The sequence below is a fragment of the Cotesia glomerata genome, linkage group LG10 (genome assembly GCF_020080835.1).
Source record: "Cotesia glomerata isolate CgM1 linkage group LG10, MPM_Cglom_v2.3, whole genome shotgun sequence".
Lineage (NCBI taxonomy): Eukaryota > Metazoa > Arthropoda > Insecta > Hymenoptera > Braconidae > Cotesia > Cotesia glomerata.
Window position 1 is genome coordinate 7,192,849 of NC_058167.1, and position 19,852 is coordinate 7,212,700.

Genomic DNA, 19,852 nt, shown 5'->3' on the forward strand with positions numbered 1-19,852 from the left:
TCACTACGTCTGTCACTTTAATCCTCCTCTCTTTTCCGTGTTCGTGTGTACACCCTTCACTTTGTCGCATTGTCAAACATTTTATTATTTTTTTTATAATAACAATAATTATTTGTTATAACAAATAAACAATTGACCCACATTGAATCATCAACTAGATGATCACCAACGACTATATTGTAAATTCATAAAATTTTACTCATTTTTGATAAAGCTCAAATTGTTGCATAATATCTTAAATCAGTAAACAAAATTAAGAAGCGTAATGTTCGACGATTTAATATAATAATTTTAATAAATATTCTATAAATATAAAACGATAACCTTGGACATTTATATGAGCTTAGATGCATGAGATACGTGTCCCAGATAACGAGTTAACGTTTAACTATAGACGCGTGTCCCAATTATCGCTCCAGTAGGCAAAGATCGAAAGTAATGTGAAGGTATATACCTTGAAAATATACTTTATTTTTATAAATACTTTTATGTTAACTATCTATACAAACTTTGTTTTATTTGTTACTATGTTTTTTATTAATCTATACTAATTACTTCATTACACGCGTACACTGATAGGGAAGTTGGTTTGTTTCGAGAGAATAAATGTTTAACTAAAAAAATCACACGAAAAGAAAAATTCTTTGTTATAAAACAAACATTGTTGGTTCAAGAAAATATTTGAGATAACTAAGACTGTCTGAGTTAGAGTAAAATTTTCCTGTGCTGTAATCAATTTGTATTAAGTATTTCTCGAAATATTCTCGATTTAAGTAAACTTTTATTTATGTGATTTTGTAAAAATTTCGGTCATTAATTTGAATCAAGAAAGAATTTTGTCTTACCAAAAGATTTTTTTTTCTCAAGTAAATTTAGCTAAAGAATTTGCTTGCTTGAATTTAAGACGAAGAAATTTCTCAAAATGATTTTTTGATCTTGAATCAGATTATAACGTTCCCATCATCACAGGTGTTAAAAAAGTATTCTAGTCTGAAAGTACAATTTTGTTTTATTTTTTTTTTTTCCATAATTTTGACTTATTTTGAACATAATTTAAATATAATTCAAAACTATTAATAATGTATCTAAACTATTTTTTATCTTCTTGTATTAAGATATAATATTTAAAATTTTGTCGTCATTTGTTTACTTTAGAAATAATTCTGTTTTTTTTTTCTGTACTAGGTTCTATTTTAGTTTAAAAAAAATAAATTTATAGCACTGCGTGTCCTAAATTCGTATTTAGGACTCACTCAACTGTTGACTTAAATAAACAATTATGAAACGAGTAGAGAGGAATTTTTTAGGCTACGGGCTCATATTTACGATCAATTCATACATTTCTGCTCTAAAAATTTGACTTTCACCGCAAAAAAAAAACGAAAAAATATATTTAAAAACATTCAAAGCCCCGAAAAAATACAAAATAATAAATAATTAATGATTAAAATTACATCTTTTTGTCGGTTATGATTCAGTCTGAAGTATGCTAAAACCTCTATTAATGATTCTCAAATGTTTTTTATTAACGATTTCGCTCAGTCGTAAACATTATTCTGGTGTGAAATATTTTCTGAAAATTATTTAATTTAACAACAATCTTATTCCGTAATAAATATGGACAGTGATTACAGTGATTTAGACGATGATTATAATGATTTTGTTTCTGATGAGATAAAAGAAAAGGCGAAGAATATAGCTTTACAATCAATGCCAACAAAATCTAGACGAATGTATGTGGCAACTTATAATGCTTTTAAAGTATGGCGTAAAGAAAATGTTAAATCAAATTCTTTTGCTGAAGATGTAATCCACAGATTCGGTAGAATCTGGCGCCAAGTTCCGTTCAAATCTGCTGTAAACGGAGCGCCAGACTACCGACTATGTTTACTGTAAGCAGAACGGTATTTTGAGGTTGCAAAATTTTATTTAATTCTACGGTACTTTTTTTTCCTAAATTGTATATTATAACAATAATTCATACTTTATTTGACTGTTATTAATTAATTATATTCACTTATAACAATTAATCTAATTGAAATTATTAAATTTAATCAGCACAAACTATAGCAACGCAAAAATTTCGATCCTGACTTTTTTTTCGATGGGCAAAGTGATCTGCCACAGACTAAATAATTCGAGAATGCATAGTAATCCTTCATTAGATGGGAAATTACAGTTAAAAAAAGATATTTCACAGCTTGCATCAACACCCGCCAAGGTGCGCTGGAATTATTTTTACATAAACTGTAGTTTCAAGGGGATAGTTTGCTATAAAAAATGCAACCAACGCGAGATTTAAGTTGGTACCAATTGTAAATTTTTATTATAATTACAAAAAATACTAAAATCCGAACAAAAACAGTTTCACTGTAAAAAATCGCGCCAAGTCCACGTTCATAAGACTATTAAGAAAAAAAAATTTGTTTTTTTCTTTACAAAAATATATAAAATAAAAAAATTAAAAAATCCAAGTAACCGATATGATTGTTTATGATTTTCGGAAATTAAAAAAAATTGTGTTATAAATTTAAAAATTAAGAAAAAAATTTTGGAACGTACTTGGTGTGCGTCATTGTGTATTTAAATTTTTTTAAAGTCCTAGTAAATAGATTTTACGAATTTCATTAAAAGTAAAATATTTTGCAACCGCGCACACTAAATACGTTGCTAAAAAATCTGAAGTTTTTACAAAAGAAAATATCGAAAAATTTCTAAATGAAGCCCCTGATAATAAATATCTTGCTGCAAAGGTAATTAAATATTTATTGATACGTTTAGTATGAAAATGTCTGTATAGTCTAAGCATTTGTTTATTTTATTCTTACTGTTGCAGGTTTGTTTGAATATTTGGAATTTCTGGTACTTTAAGAAGAAGTGAATTCATGAACATGAAACTGGAAGATGTCAAAAAAATTGATGAGAACACTTTATTTATTAAAGTTCCGATAACAAAAAATAATCAGCCAAGATCATTTACCATTAATGATATATATTACGACTACGCAAAAGAATATATGGATGCTAGGCCCCAAACCTGTGAAACAGATAGATTTTTTTTTAATTACCAAAATGGTCGCTGTACTTGTCAGCCCATAGGAATTAACAAGTTTGGTTCAATGCCTAGAACCATTGCTGAATTTTTAAAATTATAAAATGCAAAGAAATACACAGGACATAGTTTCCGTCGAACATCTGCCACATTGTTAGCTGATGCTGAAGGTGATATGACAGTGATGAAGAGACATGGTGGTTGGAAGTCATCAACAGTAGTTGAAGGTTATATTGCCGATTCCGTTAACAACAAAAAACATACTCATTCTATGATCACCGATGGAATTGTTTTGAATAAAAAAACAAATACTGTTGGATCCACTCCTCTATCTACTAAACTATCTCCTGTAATTACAAACATTACCGTTTTGAATAAATCAACCGATTCAGATGTTTCGACGAAAAAAAATTTTACAAAAATTTCAAATGTTTTACCAGTATTAAATGAAAAATTAATTAAAAAAGCAGTCTCAATGTCCAAACCCAAAGATAATGTTTCATCAAACTTTGACCAACCTTGTTCATCAGCATCAAATGAAGTTAAAGTTGATACATTACGCCATCAAAAAAAATTTTAATCTACTTTGCAAGAAAATACTGTTGCAAGAAAGAAAAATTCAACTTCTCAATTCGACGATTGTGAAACTCCTCATTCATTTATCTGTTCTACAGTATTTTATGATCAAGACTTAGGTTTGTGCGTGAAAAAATTTGAAGAGTCTCAATGTATGGTATTCCAAAACTGCCATTTCACCATTGAAGTTCAATCAGAAGAAAGATAAATATTCGTTAAGATTTTACATTTTATGATTTTAATAATAAATAAAAAGTGGAAATTAACATTTTTAAGAAAATTAAAAAATTATAAAGTGACAGCTAAATTTAATGTTATTTAATTTTATGTATTGATTGTTTCAATGTGTAAATTTATTTTTTGTTAATTAATATTAATCACTTTGGATTTATTATTTGATATATATTTGTTTCTTTTTTTTTAACTTTTAATTTGTTTTTAGGACTGGGGGGGCTTCGCCCCTGGACCCCACCGGGGCTCTGCCCCTAGACCCCGATTTTGGGCCCACATATATCGCCGCATTTGTCATAAAAAATAGTATGTGCAACTCGTGCGACGTTGTCGATTACTACAATTAGATTATACTATTAGACTATTTTTAAGCAATTATTTATTTTAGCATTTTAAATTTTATTTATTTAGAATGCTTGCGGTCCTGCTATGCATGATATACTATTTTTGCTTTTCCTTAATTAATTTTTATATTTAAATTTGAATAAAACTGGAGACGAATTTAGGACACTGGTGCTACAAAATAGTGTAAGATACTCGTGGCTTAAATGAGCGATCATTCACGCCGTGTCATAATCGCTCATTTAAGCCACTCGTATCTTAATGTACTATTACACGGAAACTTTGTGCAGTATTTCAAAAATAGAATCATGTACCAGAAATAGTTTGCTAAATTTAATCATAATATCTGAAAATATTTGAAGTTATAAAAAATAGATAAGTAGTATTACATAATTTAAAACATAGAATGCAAATTATAGATCTTATTCGGCTCAGACATCTTGCCAGCTGGCAAAGTAACCGAATTGATCCAATGAAACCCTAGAATATAAAAAATTAATAAATTAGTTGACTTTTTTTTTAAATGTTTTCTATGAGTTACCACCGTAATGATAATCGATATCTTACTTATGGAAAAAATAGTATTTGTAGTTTTCAACATTTGTATGAAAAAATTTGATATTTGATGAATTCAATAGCAACCATAATTTAATTTGAATGTGAAGAGATTCTACTTAAATTTATTAAGAATTGAATCAATGACGAAATGGTTTTTCCAATTATTAAGAAGAAAAATCACTGTCTAAGTACTTGATTTTCTATTTCTGAATTGAAAATGAATGAACATACATATAAATAAAAAAGACAAAAATAAAAAATAAAAGAAGAATATAAATTTGATTTAATTATTTTATTAAATAATTGTCTAGACCATCAGAGGATTAATAAAAAAAATCAATACTTGATAAAGTTTTATTTTTAAAAGTTATATGAATTCGATTATTTTTTGCTATTTCTAAAATGAAATTCAAATATATCTTATGTGTAGGCTAAGTATGTGTATTATAAATTTCATAAATCAACCGACTTTTTCTATCTCAATACTGTGCTCTCTGTGCGACAATGGGAAAGGTCACTATCTCAAAGCTAGACTAATACTTGGTGAAAGCGTAAATTCAATCGGCAAAGTAGATCTCGAATGGCTAGAAATATAAAATCGTTCAAAAATTTTTTTAACAATTCAGTAACAATATACTACATTGATTTCGAAATTGATAAGTAGCTTTAGGATAGTAATCTAGAACTTGTAAATTATTAATTACATCAATAATAGATGTTACGCTTTGCAAAAATCATAGAAAATAATTTTTTTTTATTTATTTTTATTGAATAATTTACAACTAAGCAAATAAATTTCAAAAACATTGTTTATAAATAAATAGATAAAATAAATTTTTTTTATTTGACCGTGTTACAGAATTATCATTTTAAATTTAATAATAAGTAAAATTAAGAAAATATAAACAAATCAATTCTTAATTGAGAATCAAAATGTACTTTTTTTTTTAATTTCGAAAATGAGTTTGGTAAATCGTTTCCTGACGGTCGATAGGTGGCGAGAGGTAGCTCAAATACATTTAATTCAAATAAATATCCATTTATCTAATTTTTTTATTTATAAGACTTAGCACAATTTGTGAAACCCTCTGAGTGCTGTTTTGAATTTATATAAGTATGATTCATATCTGAAACTCAAGTTTTCGAAAAAATTTGTGCTGTATTGAAACTTATAATACATATTTAAATATCTGAAGAAAAATTCTTCACTAAAAATGATATTAACTTGATCTAGGAGAAATAATCTTGAACTATCAAGATCATTCCGAAAAATTTGATGATCTGGTATTAAATAGAAAAGTTCTTGAACCAACTATAATTTGTTTAAACTTATAAGAAATTTCTTAGTTTTTTAATTTTTTGCTTTAGGTTTAAAATAATAAAATTCTTCAAAATGAACTTGATTAAAAATTTCTTCTCTCAAATAAAGTTTCTTCGTTTTATCAGTACGGACACTTAAAAGACATTTCAAGATTCAAAGATGCTGTCGTGCATGTGTGTAAATATTCACATATGTGTCAATATACTCAAAGTAATCAACCTGTTCTATCTTCTTTTGAAAGCTATGAATAAATATTTTTAATAGAAAAATTTTTTTTATCTATTGGATAACAAAAACAGTATTATATTCGAATATTAAGAAAAATTTTGTCTTAATTTGCCTCAGGTGTCTCTAATGATGTATAACAAGATCCACTAAAAGATAAAATAATTGTTTATACATATATATATATATATATATATATATATATATATGCTATATATATATATATATATATATATATATATATATATATATATATATATATGTGTGTGTGTAAATTTTTATTAACATCAACTGAGAATAAAAAATGAATTTAATTTGAAGAAAATAAATATATTATGGGTGTCTTCTTTATCTATTAAGATGACAAGATCGAAAGGTTATTATCAAAGGTTGACGATAGACGACGCGTTGTAGTTTTGAGGGTCACGTTCACAGTACCGTAGTGTCTCCTTGGAGAACGACGCGTCGATTTGGTGGTTGCGCGAGGTCCGGGCACACCAAAGGGGCAAAAAGCTGATGCACGGAGCAGAGAAGAGAGAGGGGGCGATAATCAAGGAGCATAGGAGAAAAGTAGAAGGGGTTGTGTACAGCTGAGCCGGTCGATGCAACTGAACATCCCTTCTCGTTGCACCCTCTCGTTCCCCACCTTGCCGTACCCTCTCTGACGCTCTTGACGCCCGAGGTCAGTGACCTCGCGAGCTTACCCCACTATAGTCTCCTGTCGTTTGTTTACATACTTATGAAAGCTTTTTTTACGTTCATATAATATTAATATTATTAACATTATTATGATTATTTGTTTGCTGATTGATTTCTATGATCGTTTGATTTATTAGAAAGGTGACGATAACTTCAAAAAATCAGTTTATTAGATTATTTTTATAAACCATTATTTGTTATTTTTATAGTGGCAAAATGAAATATTTTTAATTTTTTTTTATCATTGGTACAAATGCCAATTGTCTACTTATTAATAAATACAAAGGATAGATTCAATTTTTTGTAGTTATATAAAGATAGGGCTCCACCTATTTTTGGCCAAAAAAAATCAAAAATTGATACTATTAAAAAAATAAAGTTAAGTTAAGAAAAATATCTTATCATAAGAAAATTATTTTGAAAAATGTCTTTGTCTTAAATCAAGCAAACAAAAACTTGAACGTAAAATTTTTTTTTGATTTAAGTAAATTTTACTTGATTCAGGATAAATGAAACCTATGAAGTGATCTTGGTTCAATATTTATTTTCTTGAATCAAGTTAATTATTTTTATCAGTGCTTGTTTTTTTTTTTTTTTTTTTATTTTGTCTGGCTCATTAGCGGAATCATGATAGAAATTGATTCGATATATTAGATTGAATTTTTTAAAGATTTTTGGATTCAAATAAAGTCCTAAAACTTTCATCAACCATTTAAAGATGTTGCATCAGTTTTTATAACAACTTTATTTTATTTAAATCATTGTTATTAAAAATCGAAATTACTCGTTTCAGTAATAAAATGACTTGAATTTGCTTTGATTATTGTTTTTATAAAAAAAAAAAAAAAAAAAGAAAAAAATTTATTGTAAAATATTAGAAATAGTCAATTCATTAATTTATATAAATTATTTAATTTTTTAGAGTAGAAAAAATTGTAGATTTTATTAAGCAATCACGTTTTTAAAAATCTTCAAGATTATCTAGGTATTAATGATAAAGTGAAACATCAAGGCTAAAAATTGTTTTAAATCAATGTCTTCTTCCACGTCAATGCTGTCTTCCTAATTTTATAAAACGCAACTATAAAATATATCTACTTCAAAATAGTCTACAACTTCAAAATAACTTCTTAGCTGAAACATACGATTTCAAGTGGAAAAAATGTATACACTGTCATGCAGAGGGTGTAAAAGTATTAAAAAAAATGTTTATCAATATCTATATAACATAATTGAGAGAAAAAATAAGTGATTGTATCATAGATGTAGACAATGAGAATGAGGGCATTAAGAACAAAATAGATTATAATAAAGGAGTAAAATTATAATGACATGTATTTTGTGTAGATCGAAATACGTGTAGATAGTAAAGGAAAGCAAATCGGAGGTCAACAACCCGTCTACTCTACACTAATACGACAACAATTTGAAATGTGTTGCTACGTTGCGATATCCACACACATATGGACACATATATCTTGAAGTATATATCGCCCACACACACACATAGACACACACAAGTTCACTCCATCAGATGGAGCTGGATCTCTCTGAGTGTGCTTTGGGTTCAGAACCTAGCCTAGACGATAAGCCACTGTGGCGCACAAAAGATGGCACCATCACGATAATTCTACATCTATAACAAGCACAAAAAATAACCAAGACCTTCCTATCATCGACATTGCTCTTTCAATAATACTTTTTATCAAATATTATCAAGTTATTATTTGAGGGGAATACCAAGGGGAAGAGGAACAGAGGGAGTATGTAATTGAAATTAGATTGTATAAAACGCTTATAGATAACCTATACAAATATAAATACATATATATGTATATAAATCTATATATACATATATATTTATCAAACTTGATATCCAATAAGAGCGTAGGAGAGCGCTGCTGCACATTTCCCGCATTTTCACGGTCAGGCACTATCGATCGGCTTGTCGGAGAGAAAATGGAGGGAGATGTATTAGAGGTAGGGGAGAGAAGAAGCGTCTTGGAGTGCATCCAGAGGTTGTTGAACTCCTTTTGGCAACTCCAGTACGATAAAGTTCAATCATCGTCGGTATTGTTGTACCGAATTTTCATTCAATTGTTTTCTTATTAAAACTTTTTACTCAATTTTCATCATTCGTCTCGTCTCACAATCAATTTCGGTTGATGATTTTATATTTGTTCAAGCTACATTATTGACGTCTTTCATATGTACATGAGCTTTCAAGTCTAAATAAATTTGTTTCGAAAATAAATGATTTTTTTTATTTATTTACATATATTGTTGCTGTCAATTGCGTTTCGAATTGAATTAATGTTATTGATGCTCTTGTCTAATAAATTTAATTCTTCCGAGTGATATAGATGACATATCTGTATAGTAGCGGCGCGTCCAAGTACCAACGATGTATTTCGGTGCAATACGATGCCGTCGAGGTCAATGCCCGTCCTTAACTCCGGACTCAAGGAAGAAAAGATATAAGAAATAAAAATAAAAGGACGAAGGTGAAGAAGATACAGTCGTCGAAGATAAAGAAAATAATAAAGAAACAGACATTCTAAAAGAAAACATTGAGTGTAACTATATTGAGATAAATGCGTTTAAATAATAAAATTAAATAAATAAAATATATTGTATGATGATTTGAATTTTTTTTAATTAATTGAATAGTATTTTTTAATTTTAGATACTTCTAGGTTCGATGGTGTAAATTCTATGTAATCATAAAGCTGGTTATGATATACCAGGAAGTGCGAGAATGTTCAGCGTTGCCCCTTCTTCTCTTTACTTGTTTTGCAGCTGCAATCATGCTGCTTCTGGGCACTTTCACTGCTGACCTACTAGCTGTTACGGTGACTCCCGCAAAATAGGCTTCCTTCATCCGTAATGATAATTGACGTATACATATATTATATGTTTCATCTCACTTTTTTTATTTTTAAAACTTAAGTCTTCTATAACGAGCCTAAATGTCATTTGTCATTTTATTGTCACGTGTGTATTCTCTTCAATTTTTTATTTTATATTACATTAGAGTAATTTTAAATTGTTCTACACAAACTATGGCGTACTAAATACGGAATAGTTTATAATATTTATTACTCTTTTATGTTATTGTTTAAAAGTACTGTTAATTTTTAAATAAATCAAATTTGATTTTGATTTTCACTCAGAGAAAGTAAAAATTGTTGAAAAAATACGGGGACGGTTTTAACCGGGATTCGAACCTGGATCTCCTGATCACATATTCAGTGTTCAACTACTTAAGTTAGCTCTTCCTTGCAGCTATGGTTTTTTATTATTTTAAATTTTTCCACTGCGCCAAATATACAACCACCAAATTTAGTAATTTAACTAAAATAAGAGAAAACTAACAATATTTAAGAAAAATTTTTAATTATTTTTCAATTAGAGTAGATTGATAAGCACATTATTGATGTCAATTCAAACTAAAAATATTTTGGATTAAGTTTTTTATTTAACGGTATTATTACTTATTTATGTCGACTGTAAAAATTTTTAAAATAAAATCATTTTCAGAAGCAAAAAAAAGTGAGCTTTTCCTCGTAGATTATAGCATGATAAATACGGTATATTTTATACTTCTGTTATTCATAAATTTCATTTTTCACCAGATCGCGCTGAATTCTTCAAAAATAATTTGTGTAAATTGAAAAAACCCTAAGAAAATTAATCTATTGAAACAGCTACCTTGAAATCATCTAATATTTTTAAAATAATTTCTGTAAGCAATAATGAAGTTTTAAAATTGATATAAATAGTTTTTATTATTTCAATAACAGCAAAGAATTTGCGTATGATTCATAAAAAATTCATAATTCCAATGTGAAAACGATTATAAAAGTTATCTATAAAATTAAAAAAAAGTGAAAATCAAAAATCACAAAAACGTAAATATTTAATAACCTTAGCATGACAAAAAATTATTTATATATGATGCACGAAAAAAAGGTCATGGAAGAATCGAAAAAACGAGGAAGAGAAACAGAATCAAATAGTGGAAACAACTCAGTAAATTTTTTCAAACTCAACATTCGGCTTTTAATAACTCCCACGCGTCAAAGAGCAATGTATATCGTATTTATATATATGTATATATTTATATACGTGTAAATACGAACGAAGCGTGTCGTCTCTCTCCCGCTCCAGTCATTGACCCTGCTCCATGCCCATGTCGTATGCCTGCGAGTTTGCGCGCGGATCTTGTGTGATGAGAGTCATGAGTATTATACCATACACTCTATACATATATACATACAAAATATATAGATATAGATATATATAGGGCACGAGATGATCAACGGGCCATGGATCATATCGAGAGGCGTATTATAATAGAGTGAAGTTGATGATAGAACGAATCGCTTATGCGAATATGTAAAAGTCAAATACACCCGTCATTGATTTTATTTATAGTGACCTCCGCTTTACCATAAGTACAAACATTTCTATTGATTATTACGTATTTTATCATCGATTTTGAGCATACATTACTATTTCAATCTTTTCTCAATATTCATGATTAGATCGATAAAAAAAAAGTTTTTGATTAATTTGATCTTTAATTATACACTTATACGGGATTTCAAATCTATAGAAAAAAAAAAAAAAAAAAAAAAAACAAACTATTGCATTTCAATGTATTTTTACAGTCGAGACACAACTCCCACAACGTATTTTTAACAGCGAATAGAGATGTTACTCGTCGTGAAGATCCAGTGCTGTATCATAAAAATTAAGAACCACAAAATTACCATGTTTTTTTCCTTTTTAATACTATTATTATTAAAAAAAATTTTATCCGAAATAAGAGTATTAGATAACAATAATAATAATGAATCTTTTTGTATGATCTTTGATTTTGTATGAAAAATGATTTTGTATGATTTTTCTAAAAAAAAAAACCATGATATAGAGATTCTGAATGTTAATAATATTAATAAAAAAATCAGATATTCTAGAAAAAAAATCTAACTACTTGATCTAACTTGGACGATATTATTTTTTGATAGGGTACTAACCTGGATTTAACCTTATTCGTTGACTGTCGGTATTACACTTTATTTTACTACTATAGTAACGATCGAACATTAAATTTAATAATGAACTGTAAGCATGTCATATTATTAATTATAAATTTTATTCAGGAAATATAATAAAGTTTCATCTAATATCTATAGATAACTATTACGATGTTCGTAGTGAAAAGATTCATTGAGGCCAACAAAATTTATGGGAATACCTAAGTTGTTTTGTGTAAGAAGAAGAAATTTTATTGAGACAAGAAAATTTTACTTCAAGAAAATTGGTTCTCTTGCGAAGAATTTTTTCTTTTTGCCTAATATGTAATCATTGATGTTATACGTATATAAAAAAGCAAAAAAATTCAAAATAATATAAGCCTGCAATTTATTATTGTGTAACAGAAACGTTAAAATATTTTTCTTTTGAATTACAAAATTCATTTAGGTAATTTCTTAAATTTTCCACTAACTTATAGTGTTTTAGTGTTCAGTAAAAATAAGTTTTATATACTATTAGAAAAATTAACTTGATTCAAAAGAGTAAAATCTTCAACTCATTTTGAAAAATTAGATCACCTTAAATCAAGCGAAAAATTTTTCGAACTAAGTGAAATTTACTTAAATTAGTTCAAGCATTTTTCTTTTCATTTAAAATTATCTAATTTCTCAAAATAATTTACTTAATTAAAAATTTTTTTCTCTTGAATCAAGTTAATTTAATTTTTTATTTTCTACTGTAAAAATTTTTAATAAAAGAATCTTATTACAATTATAGAAAAATTTTCACCAAAAAAATGAATGAAAACACTATTTTAAGTATTCGGAAAAATAAAAAAGACATCATTGTTGAAAAATTTTCTTTAATATTAAAAATAACGATCAATAAGTTCTTATATAAGCCATGATTTGTTAATAGGAAAGGAAGAATACAAAAGAAGTAAAGGGTATTAGCCGAGAAGAGTACATCGTCCACATCAGGAGAAAGTTTCTTATAGTGACGGCGTAATAGATGCACAAATGTCTCTAGTTATAATATAACGTAACCTAATTTAAATATATACAGCTGTCTCGATACAAAAGGAATTTATACTCAACACTTAAGTAAACCAACGGTACAACACCAGAATTTCAGTTATAGTCCAATACTACTTGAGTTAACAATAGTCTTGTGTCGATTATATTTATAGAACTGCTCAAAAAATATTTTTCTTTACTTTTCTTTTTTTTTTTTCTAAACAAATTTCCGACAGATAAATTGTGTAAAAACAATAAATCATTGACAATATTTATTGTATGTTGTTAATTTAAAAATTTACAAGCCAAAAATAATAGCTAAGTTTATTATTGATGGAGCGACGTTCATAAATCTTTAATACATGCTCCAGTTATAATATAGAAAAATCAATGAATGGATAAAAGTCTTTAGTTGAAGCGTAATGGAAGTGAAAGCGCAACGGTTGGACGGTTGCTCGACAGTCGCGAAGAGGTGAAAGTCTAGTACAAGCAAGTTAATGTAATGTAATGTAACTGAAGCTAGAAGATAATATACCAAGAAGAAGAAAAGAGAAAGAGTAAGAAATACGGAAGAGTCATTCTATCCATAGCTAAATAGCGGCGCTCGTTGTACCCTACAAGTGAGACTACACTATTAGTACGCTCCGTAGATTTACTCATGATACCGCTACACATACTATTTACTAAAGCTCACTATCTTTATTTTTATTATTTATAATATGTAACTCAAAACATATATAAATTATTTTTTCTCATTATATTTAAGCTGGTTGTTCCACTAGATGCAATTTTTTTTAATTTGCACAAAGGTCAAAAAAAATTTATGAACAATTCAATTTTGGAAATAAAATTGTTATTAAAAAGTAGACTAACATTTAACAGTAACAGATAAATTAAAAAAAATGGTTTAATTAATTGTTACAAAATAGTTTCTAAGATTTTGACAAATAATTAAAAATCAAAGTATTTGAAAATACTGAGGAGTAAAAATGAATAAGAGATAGTAAGTTAGAGAGTAAAAAGTAGTATAAACCGTACTGTATTTAGCACGCTATAGACTGCGAGGAAGATCTAACTTAAGTAGTTGAACACTAAATATATGATCGGAAGATCCAGGTTCAAATCCTGGTTTGATCTGTCCCGTATTACATATTTTCAACAATCTTTACCTTCTCTGAGTAAAAATCGATACTAAAATTGAGTTATTTAAAAATTAACATTATTTTTGAACAATAATATAAAAGAGTAATAAATATCATAAACCATTTCGTATTTAAACCGCTACCGTTTGCGTGTAACAATTACCTTAATGCATCATGTAGAAATAAAAATTAAATAAAACCTTGATAATTTTAAAGAGTTTCTTTACTGTAACGTAATATCAACTTTAATATATATATTTATAAATTGATAAAATAAAATTTTTCAAGATCAATATAAAGAGACGGAAGAGAAATTAAAAAAAAAAAAGAGAATTCATATATGGTATGAAGTGAAGAACAGAAAGAATGAAATGAAATAAAAAAGGCAAAAGGAATAAGAAGAATGAAAAAGAAGACAAGTCTCTTGTTGATATGAGGGCGGACGTCATGTTAGTCTTTTAGTATGTAGTATGTAGTATGTAGTATGTAGTATGTAATATGGTAGATAGTAGTGTAAGTGTAGGTTGTAGTACGGTGGGGGTAGAAAGAGTAATAAGCAAAGAGAGGGAGTGATCACCACTATATACTACACTATATACAGTACTCTTTGCTCGAGTCGACTCTGCTCGTTCTATTCTACGTTCTGTTCTGTTCTGTTCGTTCGTTCGTTCTCCTCGGTGTCATTGCCTCGACGCTTACGGCGGCCAGTGACTCCATCACTGACCTAGTGCCGACGTGAGACGAAGCTTGACGAAGCTACTCGAACTTGCGGCCATTGACCTCCAACGACCGCGCGTTCCTGGTCTTTAGTTCGTTCTAACACTCTCATACGTACTCTCTATGTCTACACTCTATTTAACACAATGTGTATACATATCATACCGTTCTATCACTATCATACATATGTATACACACTTGTGTGCTCTACGCTTACACTACGCAACCAATAAAGATACATAATTCCACGATATAATACAATATGTAAAAATAAAAAAACATTAAGAGTTTTGGTTTGCATAAATTTTAAGCAACGTGTTACATTGATCATCGCTGATAGTCTAATTTATAGGAAAATTATTTTTTTTAAATAAAACTTTCGTTTTAATATTCTTATAATAGATTAAAAATCAAATTGTAATTAAATAACGATTAATGGATTAATTTACTCACATGTTTAGGTAATCGATAATCTGCCATCAATGCTAATGTCAGTGATAAAAAAGAAGTAATGTTCTACGTTGTAGCTTTTCCGCTAACACGTAGGAAGTTGATAAAGAATGATAATGGTTATTATTATTATTTTAACTAATTAATAGACGTGTTTTAGTTCACAACACTGAAAACCACCACTCAACTGACAGCAGTTAAAAGATTAACAGTTGTAATGATTATCGGGCTGGTTAACTTTTTTCTTGACAACGTCATCCTGCGTGCCTAAAATAGGAAACGAAATATTTGTGATACTCTTGTTCAAACAACAATGTAAAATATATTTTTTTTTAATTTATGGTAATAGCAACTATTAAATATAAATATAAATATAAATGAAAAAAAAAAATATTAAAAATAAGGTTATACGGGTCGGAATAGCCCGCTTTGCCCTACGAAGGTTAACTAACACTCTGACAACTAAACCCGTGATTCAGTAATCGCCGTCCATCTATTTTTTAAGTGTACATTTATGTATATGAACATAGACTAAAATTGTTATGACATTGATTCTTAATATTCACCCGGTTTATAGCTTTTATGAGGGATTAAAAGTCAAACTATTACGTTGAAAGTATTTTTTATTGAACTGAGGCTGCGACTACTTATGGTGATTTTTTTAAAAAGTCAATCGATATTCAATTGTACCGTCACGAAATTCTAATATTTGGGTATCCGATAAAATACTGGCGGCTGCCCTAGAGGCAATTTGCTTGAACGAAGTCTCTACTTTACAAGCCGGGTTGACGTTTTTTACCAAAAAATTTAAATTACTTATTTTTTTATAAATAATAATAGTAATGGTTAGTACATGGTTTAGTTACTGGCAGTAATAATATATTTTATTCTACTTAAATTTATTAATATTAAAAAAAAGCTTTATTAGATGTTATAGATCATGATTTTTTTTAAGTCTTTTCATTGAAATTTCATTATTTAATAATTATTTTTTATTTTGGACACGATATTTTTTAATATTCTTGATTCTTATTTTTACAAGCAATATTTTATTTATAAGTAATTTGACCAATATGAGTTTTGATTGAGGAAAAAAAAAGTTTACAAAAGTAGAGATAGATCCTAATAAAATTTGGACTGGTTAAGTAGCCTATGCCAATGACAAGGACTTGCGAGAAGCATTGGGAGTAGTGACATCTATCGGAGAGAAGCTAATTACATTTTTAATAACTACTTTGTTTTTTAACATATAATTTAGCGTATTAAATTCACGAAAAATGATAATTTGATATGAATTGCATAACATCAAAACAAATCAAATATGTTCATTTTCTTTGAAACTTTTATTCTGATGACATTGTAACCAAAAAAAACGATCAGTATGAATAAATTTAATTGTAAATGTTGAAAATTTTTCGAATAGAATGTGGCAAGTATGATTAGAACTGTCATTAAGGAAATAAACTAAGAAAAAAAACAAATAATGCGCAGTTTTCACTTTTAAATTCTTCCTGCACTCACTCTCAACTCTCGGTTGCCGTCTAGGTCGTGTTCATTCCCGTTCCCATTCCCGTTAGTGTTACCGTAGCCACTCGCTGGCGTACCGTCACGGTAACATGCTTTCTCGGACGGCACGTGCAACCGGCTTCTCTCTTGTACATTCACGAGACGCCTTTAACTCTACATATTACTTCTTATTCTAATACGCAACTTCTTATTTTATAGTATATAGTACATGTACGTACGAGACGTCATCACGTACGCGATGCACGTCCGCGAAAAAAAAAAAAAAAAAAAAAACATGTCAAAAGGGAAAGCAATTCATCCCGATAACTTTTATTTTAAGATTTATGATAAATAATCTACTAAAACTAGAATATAAAAAAGTAGAATATAATTAATAGTCGTTAACATATTTTTTGTGTAATAAAAATAAAAATTAGAAAATTAATCTGTAATTTATACATATATATTAGATGCGTGGAACTAGAGTAAGATACGTTTCCGCTTCCGCCTCAATCGGCTACGGATAAATCAGCTTCACTAATGTTAATGTTTATATATATATATATATATATAAAGTTAAATATAAGTGGTCATGATCATGATCAGATTCAGTATTTTATTTCCCCTTTTATTATTTATTAGACTCTCTTTTTCATTGAACCTCGGGTCATGCAGAGCAAAGTGTTGGTAGAACACGGCCGTCCAATACTAAATACAAGCCGGAACATAATTCTCAAGAAGGATATATTTACACGAAGAAATGCGGCTATTACGACGGCGAGCATATATCACGCGTGTCTTTATCGCTTCTGAATTTACATGCACTCGAGTTTACTGTTCTAAACTTTATTAAAGTATATAAAAAAACTAAAATAGAAATTAATGAAAAGTAAGCAGTAATAATAATAATAATAATATAAGACATATATTGTTTTATACTTAAATTTCGTCACTTGGGTGATGACATGCAAAACGGCAGAGTTGGCAAAACAGTTAAAGATTTTTTAAAGATTCCCCAGAAGTATCATAACAATTTGGTTTATATTTAATCCATTAATTTTCATTAAACACTAAACCTACTAAACACCCATAAGTTTGTTTATTATTTAAATTCACTTTTTTACACTTAAAACATTTAAAAATGAAATCACTAACGCAAAAGGTATTTTCCTCACAGTATTTTTGACTTATAATCGAGTTATCATTTTATTATTGTTAAAACTGATCACAGATTTAATTATTTAATTATTTAAAATGATATTGATATGAAGAAGGTCGACATATCAACGGTGTGATAAATATTTGTTCACCACGAATGTCATTAACATAATAAGAAGATATTAAAAGGAGTGATTAATCAGCAGAGATTTTCACTAGTGTAACATAACTAGTGTAATCAGAATGAGTATGAGCTGTATGGCAGTGAGAAATAGCAGTGAAAGATTTAACAACACATTAATGAGAGACAGGCACCTTGGCCACCTCCAGGGTACCTTGTGCAAAAAAAGGAAAAGGTAGAATAAAAGAGAGTGACTATTATATCACCTTGTTCACCGTACGACAACGTCAGAAAGATTTCACTATTACAAACTTACTTAGAGGGAAAGCTGTGTGCTGACACGTAGTGACTTTCGTCTAACATCTATCTAACACAACTCCGAAGAATTACAGGGTGGGAAAGTTAAAAAATAACACCGTGTACTGTACTGTGTATTACACTGTGATAGTTGTCGCGGTATCAAGTTAATAAGAAACGCACACGAGGTACGAACGCGGAACGAGCAGCCTAGCGTTCTAGCAGCCGGCAGCGAGCCGCTCAGGTCAATGACCTCTCCTTGCCGTCGTCGAGCTCTCCTCCACTGGCTCGCCCCACTCTACCAAATAACCATCTGCCCCACCTCGTGAAACCCACCCGCGGAGCGCCCTCTTTCTACATCCTCGTCATTACCCTCTCTCGGTCCTGCTTATACCTAAAAATCACCCGAGCCCTTTATCCCCTTAAATTTACGCCGTTTATTAACTGATTTTTATTTACACTAAAAACATTTCGATAAATTTTTTCATCCGTGGAAACAATCCGTGGATTTATTGACGTAAAAAAAAAAAAAAAAAAAATGAGTTAATAGTAAAAATTTATAGGTGAATTTTGTTTTTTAAAAATTGACCGGGTGATAAGAGATAAAGATACGGTCCTGTCTCCCACCCTTGGATGTCACTGCTCCCGTTGTAACTGGCGACCCCCCGCCTCCCCCCACCAGTCAATATGTCTCATCCCTTCGCTCCCTCGTATCCGTCATCCCTGCTACTGTTATGTACGCCGATAGTAGACCCGAAGACCCGGAGGGATGCTATTGCGCAGGGTGTAGTGGGGAATCTAACGGTGGGTTCACTGGTACAGTGTACTCTTGCGGTGCAATGCTCTCTTCCTGATTCCACACCACTATCCACCCCCAGAACTAACTATACCGCTTTTCTTTCTTTCATATTCACTAATCCGCAACTCCTCACTTTACACCCATTATAACTAAATTTTTTGACGTTGACAATCACCCCACGTTGCTACAAGTATTCACCACCCTTTCAGATTTTCTACATGCACATAGTCTAATCTATATAGATGTTCATGTCGATGTAAACTGACCTATGCTATAGCCATTGCCATCTATACTATAAGCTACTGGTTTACTTGCTGCAATCGATTCATTTATTTTTAGCAAATATCTCCATCTATTTAGGTTTCTTCATTCTATTCTAGTTGGAATTAAATGAATGTATAGCTGTTGTTAGAAGGTTCAACTTCCGATCATTAGTTCAATTTACTTTTTTTTTTTTATTTTTACGCTCTAAAAAAATTATTGGCTCAATATGAATTTCAATTTTTAATTATTATTTTTAAATAAATATTGAGGGTTTTTTAAGCTTATATGTTTAAACTGAAAAATTAATTATTAACTACTAACGCATTACAAAATAG

At 29.1% G+C, this 19,852-nt stretch overlaps 1 protein-coding gene across 3 annotated transcripts in view; it reads right to left on the reverse strand.

Moving 5' to 3' along the window:
• The window catches only part of LOC123273023 (hormone receptor 4-like), a 67,247-nt gene extending 48,536 nt beyond the window's left edge, over window positions 1-18,711 (reverse strand). For 2 of the 3 annotated variants that reach the window (XM_044740130.1, XM_044740124.1), the window contains exons 1-2: window positions 17,818-18,009; window positions 15,376-15,639 (exon numbers count right to left, since the gene is read on the reverse strand). The gene's annotated coding sequence lies outside the window, so the exon portion shown is untranslated. Of the gene's footprint in view, window positions 1-15,375; window positions 15,640-17,817; window positions 18,010-18,473 lie in introns of those variants that run through there. The other variant, XM_044740125.1, reaches the window with a different exon arrangement.
• Window positions 18,712-19,852: the final 1,141 nt, after the last annotated feature.